The sequence below is a fragment of the Triticum dicoccoides genome, chromosome 1B, assembly GCF_002162155.2.
Source record: "Triticum dicoccoides isolate Atlit2015 ecotype Zavitan chromosome 1B, WEW_v2.0, whole genome shotgun sequence".
NCBI classification, from domain to species: Eukaryota; Viridiplantae; Streptophyta; class Magnoliopsida; order Poales; family Poaceae; genus Triticum; species Triticum dicoccoides.
This window is the reverse complement of record NC_041381.1, coordinates 664,374,662-664,382,566: the sequence shown is the minus strand read 5'-3', so window position 1 is coordinate 664,382,566 and position 7,905 is coordinate 664,374,662.

The following is a 7,905-nucleotide window of genomic DNA, read 5'->3' as shown; positions in this document are numbered from 1 at the left end:
TAGGAGGGGGGCCCTCTTTCCTTCCCCCTCTCCCCCTTCCTTTCCCCCTCCTAGTAGGAGTAGGAAAGGGGGAGTCCTACTCCTACTAGGAGGAGGACTCCTCCTCCTTGGCGCGCCCACAAGGGCCGGCCGGCCTCCCCCCTTGCTCCTTTATATACGGGGGCGGGGGGGCACCCTAGAGACACACAAGTTGATCTACGGATCGTTCCTTAGCCGTGTGCGGTGCCCCCCTCCACCATATTCCACCTCGGTTATATCATCGCCGAGTTTAGGCGAAGCCCTGCGCCGGTAGAACATCATCATCGTCACCACGCCGTCGTGCAGACGGAACTCATCCCCGACGCTTTGCTGGATTGGAGCCCGGGGAACGTCATCGAGCTGGACGTGTGCTGAACACGGAGGTGCCGTACGTTCGGTGCTTGGATCGGTCGGATCATGAAGACGTACGACTACATCAACCGCGTTGTCATAACGCTTCCGTTTAACGGTCTACGAGGGTACGTAGACAACACTCTCCCCTCTCGTTGCTATGCCATCACCATGATCTTGCGTGTGCGTAGGATTTTTTTTTGAAATTACTACGTTCCCCAACAGTGGCATCCGAGCCAGGTTTTATGCGTTGATGTTATATGCACGAGTAGAACACAAGTGAGTTGTGGGCGATACAAGTCATATTGCTTACCAGCATGTCATACTTTGGTTTGGCGGTATTGTTGGATGAAGCGGCCCAGACCGACATTACGCGTACGCTTACGCGAGACTCATTCTACCGACGTGCTTTGCACACAGGTGGCTGGCGGGTGTCAGTTTCTCCAACTTTAGTTGAACCGAGTGTGGCTACGCCCGGTCCTTGCGAAGGTTAAAACAGCACTAACTTGACGAACTATCGTTGTGGTTTTGATGCGTAGGTAAGAATGGTTCTTGCTCAGCCTGTAGCAGCCACATAAAATTTGCAAAAACAAAGTAGAGGACGTCTAACTTGTTTTTGTAGGGCATGTTGTGATGTGATATGGTCAAGACGTGATGAGATATAAGTTGTTGTATGAGATGATCATGTTTTGTTGAAGTTATCGGCAACTGGCAGAAGCCCTATGGTTGTCTCTTTGTTGCATAAAGATGCAAGTGCCAAATAATTGCTTTACTTTATCGCTATGCGATAGCAATAGTTGCAAGAGCAATAGTTGGCGAGACGACCATGTGACGACACATTGATATAGATCAAGATGATGAAGATCATGGTGTCATGCCGGTAATGATAGAGATCATGACAGTACTTTGGAGATGGAGATCAAAGGCGCAAGATGATCATGGCCATATCATGTCACATATTTTGATTTCATATGATGTTTATCTATTATACATCTTATTCTGCTTTGATTGACGGTAGCATTTTAAGATGATCTCTCACTAATTATCAAGAAGTATTCTCCCTGAGTATGCACCGTTGCCAAAGTTCGTCGTGCCCAGACACCATGTGATGATCGGGTGTGATAAGCTCTACGTCCATCTACAACGGGTGCAAGCCAGTTTTGCACACGCGGAATACTGAGGTTAAACTTGACGAGCCTAGCATATGCAGATATGGCCTCGGAACACGGAGACCGAAAGGTCGAGCGTGAATCATATAGTAGATATGATCAACATAGTGATGTTCACCATTGAAAACTACTCCATCTCACGTGATGATCAGTTATGGTTTAGTTGATTTGGATCACGTGATCACTTAGATGACTAGAGAGATGTCTGTCTAAGTGGGAGTTCTTAAGTAATATGATTAATTGAACTTAAATTTATCATGAAGTTAGTCCTAGTAGTATTTTGCAAATTATGTTGTAGATCAATAGCTCGCGTTGTTGCTTTCATATGTTTATTTTAATATGTTCGTAGAGAAAACTGTGTTGAAAGATGTTAGTAGCAATGATGCGGATTGGATCCGTGATCTGAGGTTTATCCTCATTGCTGCACAGAAGAATTATGTCCTTAATGCACCGCTAGGTGACAGACCTATTGCAGGAGCAGATGCAGACGTTATGAACGTTTGGCTAGCTCAATATGATGACTACTTGATAGTTTAGTGCACCATGCTTAACGGCTTAGAATCGAGACTTCAAAGACGTTTTGAACGTCATGGACCATATGAGATGATCCAGGAATTGAAGTTAATATTTCAAGCAAATACCCGAGTTGAGAGATATGAAGTCTCCAACAAGTTCTATAGCTAAAATATGGAGGAGAATCGCTCAACTAGTGAGCATGTGCTCAGATTGTCTGGGTACTACAATCGCTTGAATCAAGTGGGAGTTAATCTTCCAGATAAAATAGTGATTGACAGAATTCTCTAGTCACCATCACCAAGTTAGTAGAACTTCGTGATGAACTATAATATGCAAGGGATGACGAAAGTGATTCCCAAGCTCTTCGTGATGCTGAAATCGACGAAGGTAGAAATCAAGAAAAACATCAAGTGTTGATGGTTAACAAGACCACTAGTTTCAAGAAAAGGGCAAAGGGATAGAAGGGGAACTTCAAGAAGAACGGCAAGCAAGTTGCTTCTCAAAGTGAAGAAGCCCAAGTCTGGACCTAAGCCTGAGACTAAGTGCTTATACTGCAAAAGGACTGGTCACTAGAAGCAGAACCACCCCAAGTATTTGGTGGATAAGAAGGATGGCAGAGTGAACAAGGGTATATTTAATATACAGGTTATTGATGTGTACCTTACTAGTGTTTATAGTAGCCCCTGAGTATTTGATACTTGTTCGGTTGCTAAAAATTAGTGACTCAAAACAGGAGTTACAGAATAAACAGAGACTAGTTGAGGGTGAGGTGTCGATGAGTGTTGGAAGTAGTTCCAAGTTTGATATGATCATCATCGCACACTCCCTATACTTTCGGGATTAGTGTTAAACCTAAATAAATATTATTTGGCGTTTGCGTTGAGCATGAATATGATTTGATCATGTTTATTGCAATACAGTTATTCATTTAAGTTAGAGAATAATTGTTGTTCTGTTCACATGAATAAAACTTTCTATGGTCATACACACCAACGAAAATGGTTTGTTGGATCTCGATCGTAGTGATACACATATTCATAATATTGAAGCCAAAAGACGCAAAGTTAATAATGATAGTGCAACTTATTTGTGGCACTGCCGTTTAAGTCATATTGGTGTAAAGCGCATGAAGAAACTCCATGCTGATGGGATTTTGGAATCACTTGATTATGAATCACTTGATCCTTGCGAACCATGCCTCTTGGGCAAGATGACTAAAACTCCGTTCTCCAGAACAATGGAGCGAGTAACAGATTTATTGGAAATAATACATACCGATGTATGCGATCCGATGAGTGTTAAGGCTCGCGGCGTGTATCGTTATTTTCTGACCTTCACAGATGATTTGAGTAGATATGGGTATATCTACTTGATGAAACATAAGTCTGAAACATTTGAAAAGTTCAAAGAATTTCAGAGTGAAGTGGAAAAATCATCATAACAAGAAAAATAAAGTTTCTACGATCTGATCATGGAGACAAATATTTGAGTTATGAGTTTGGTCTTCATTTGAAACTATGTGAAATAGTTTCTCAACTCACGCCATCTGGAACACCACAATGTAATGGTGTGTCCGAACGTCGTAATCAGATATGGTGCGATCTATGATGTCTCTTATCGGTTTACCACTATCGTTTTGGGGTTATGCATTAGAGACAGCTGCATTCACGTTTAATAGGGCACCATCTAAATCCGTTGAGACGACACCATATGAACTATGGTTTAGCAGTAAACCTAAGCTGTCATTTCTTAAAGCTTGGAGTTGCGATGCTTATATGAAAAAGGTTTTCAACCTGATAAGCTCGAACCCAAATCGGAGAAGTGTGTATTCATAGAATTCCAAAAGGTAACTATTGGGTACACCTTCTATCACAGATCCGAAGACAAGTTATTCGTTGCTAAGATGGATCCTTTCTAGAGAAGAAGTTTCTCTCGAAAGAAGTGAGTGGGAGGAAAGTAGAACTTGATAAGGTAATTGTACCTTCTCCCAAATTGGAAAGTAGTTCATCACAGAAATCAGTTCCAGTGATGCCTACACCGATTAGTGAGGAAGTTAATGATGATGATCATGAAACTTCGGATCAAGTTACTACAGAAACTCGTAGGTCTTCCAGAGTATGGTCCGCACCAGAGTGGTACGGTAATCCTGTTCTGAAAAGTCATGTTACTAGACCATGATAAACCTACGAACTATGAGGAAGCGACGATGAGCCCAGATTCCGCGAAATGGCTTGAGGCCATAAAATCTGAGATATGATCCATGTATGAGAACAAAGTATGGACTTTGATTGACTTGCTCGATGATCAGCAAGCCATGTTAAATAAATGGATCTTCAAGAGGAAGATAGACGCTGATAGTAGTGTTACTATCTACAAAGCTCGACTTGTCGCAAAAGGTTTTTTCGACAAGTTTAAGGTGTTGAATACGATGAGATTTTCTCACTCATATCGATGCTTAAGTCTGTCCGAATCATGTTAGCAATTGCCACATTTTATGAAATCTGGCAAATGGATGTCAAAACTGCATTCCTTAATGGATTTATTAAAGAAGAGTTGTATATGATGCAACCAGAAAGTTTTTTGTCAATCCTAAAGATGCTAACAAAGTGTGCAAGCTCCAGCAATCCATCAATGGACTGGTGCAAGCATCTCGGAGTTGGAATATATGCTTTGATGAGTTGATCAAAGGATATGGTTTTATACAGACTTTTGGAAAGGCCTGTATTTACAAGAAAGTGAGTGGGAGCACTACAACCTTTCTGATAAGTATATGTGAATGACATATTATTAATTGGAAATGATGTAGAATTTTCTGGAAAGCATAAAGGAGTGTTTGAAAGGAGTTTTTCAAAGAAGGACCTCGGTGAAGCTGCTTACACATTGAGCATCAAGTCTATATAGATATATCAAGACGCTTGATAAGTTTTTCAATGAGTACATACCTTGATAAATTTTTTGAAGTAGTTCAAAATGGAACAGTCAAAGAAAGAGTTCTTGCCTGTGTTGCAAGGTGTGAAATTGAGTAAGACTCAAAACCCGACTATGGCAGAAAATAGAAAGAGAATGAAAAGTCATTCCCTATGCCTCAGTCATAGGTTCTATAAAGTATGCTATGCTGTGAACCAGACCTATTGTATACCTTGCTCTGTGTTTGGCAAAGGAATACAATTTTTTGATCTAATAGTAGATCACTGGACAGCGGTCAAGAATATCCTTAGTGAGGACTAAGGAAATACTTCTCGATTATGGAGGTGATAAAAGAGCCCGTCGTAAATAGTTACATCGGTGCAAAGCTTTTACACCGATCCAGATGACTCTAAGTCTCGATCTGGATACATATTGAAAGTGGGAGCAAATAGCTAGAGTAGCTCCATGCAGAGCATTGTAGACATAGAATATTTGCAAAATACATACGGCTCTGAATGTGACAGACCCGTAGACTAAACTTCTCTCATGAGCAAAACATGATCATACCTTAGTACTCTTTGGGTCTTAATCACATAGCGATGTGAACTAGATTATTGACTCTAGTAAACCCTTTGGGTGTTGATCACATGACGATGTGAACTATGGGTATTAATCACATACAGATGTGAATATTGGTGTTGAATCACATGGTGATGTGAACTAGATTATTGACTCTAGTGCAAGTGGGAGACTGAAGGAAATATGCCCTAGAGGCAATAATAAAGTTATTATTTATTTCCTTATTTCATGATAAATGTTTATTATTCATGCTAGAATTGTATTAACCGGAAACATGATACATGTGTGAATACATAGACAAACATATAGTCACTAGTATGCCTCTACTTGACTAGCTCATTGATCAAAGATGGTTATGTTTCCTAACCATAGACATGTGTTGTCATTTGATTAATGGGATCACATCATTAGGAGAATGATATGATTGACTTGACCCATTCAGTTAGCTTAGCACTTGATCGTTTAGTATGTTGATGTTGCTTTCTTCATGACTTATACAAAGTTCCTACAACTATGAGATTGTGCAACTCCCGTTTACCGGAGGAACACTTTGTGTGCTACCAAACGTCACAACATAACTGGGTGATTATAAAGGTGCTCTACAGGTGTCTCCAAAGGTACATGTTGAGTTGGCATAATTCGAGATTAGGTTTTGTCACTCCGATTGTCGGAGAGGTATCTCTGGGCCCTCTCGGTAATACTCATCACTTAAGCCTTGCAAGCATTGTAACTAATGAGTTAGTTACGAAATGATGTATTACGGAACGAGTAAAGAGACTTGCCGGTAACGAGATTGAACTAGGTATTGGATACCGACGATCGAATCTCGGGCAAGTAACATACCGATGACAAAGGGAACAATGTATGTTGTTATGCGGTTTGACCGATAAAGATCTTCGTAGAATATGTAGGAACCAATATGAACATCCAGGTTCCACTATTGGTTATTGACCGAGAATAGTTCTAGGTCATGTCTACATAGTTCTCGAACCCGTAGGGTCCGCACCCTTAACGTTACGATGACAGTTTTATTATGAGTTTATAAGTTTTGATGTACCGAAGTTTGTTCGGAGTCCCGGATGTGATCACGGACATGACAAGGAGTCTCGAAATGGTCGAGACATAAAGATTGATATATTGGACGACTATATTCGGACACCGGAAGTGTTCCGGGTGATTTCGGTGAAAACCGGAGTGCCCGAGGGTTACCGAAACCCCCCCGGGAGAGTTAATGGGCCACATGGGCCTTAGTGGAAAGAGAGAGGGGCGGCCAGGGTGGGCCGCGCGCCCCCTCTCCCTCTGGTCCGAATTGGACTAGGAGGGGGGGCGCCCCCCTCTTTCCTTCCCCCTCTCCCCCTTCCTTTCCCCCTCCTAGTAGGAGTAGGAGAAAGGGGGAGTCCTACTCCTTCCTAGTAGGAGTAGGTAAGGGGGAGTCCTACTCCTACTAGGAGGAGGAATCCTCCTCCTTGGCGCGCCCACAAGGGCCGGCCGGCCTCCCCCCTTGCTCCTTTATATACGGGGGTGGGGGGGGGGCACCCTAGAGACACACAAGTTGATCTACGGATCGTTCCTTAGCCATGTGCGGTGCCCCCCTCCACCATATTCCACCTCGGTTATATCGTCGCGGAGTTTAGGCGAAGCCCTGCACCGGTAGAACATCATCATCGTCACCACGCTGTCGTGCTGACGGAACTCATCCCCGACGCTTTGCTGGATTGGAGCCCGGGGAACGTCATCGAGCTGGACGTGCGCTGAACAAGGAGGTGCCGTACGTTCGGTGCTTGGATCGGTCGGATCGTGAAGACGTACGACTACATCAACCGCGTTGTCATAACGCTTCCGCTTAACGGTCTACGAGGGTACGTAGACAACACTCTCCCCTCTCGTTGCTATGCCATCACCATGATCTTGCGTGTGCGTAGGAAATTTTTTGAAATTACTACGTTCCCCAACACACGTACATATAACAATTGCTTTTCCCCGACCTCTTTAAGATCGAGGTTTAAATTCAAAATGGCCCAAAAAATTATGCTCTAATTCTAAAGGTAAATGACATGCCCCTTACCATAGACCATTTTATATGGCATCATACCCATGGAACTTTTGTAGGCAGTGTGATATGCTCAAAGCACATCGTTGAGCTTTCGTGCCCAATTCGTCCTTGACTTTTTGCACCGTCTTCTAAAGCATTGTTCTAACTCTCAGGTTGACAACTCCACCTACCCACTCATTTGTGGATGATATGGAGATGCTACGCGAGGTGTAACTCCATACTTACATAGGATCCTCCTTCTTCTAAAAAAACATAGGATCCTCCTAAAAATCCCTTGTGTAAAATGATATCCACCATCAATAATAAGAACTT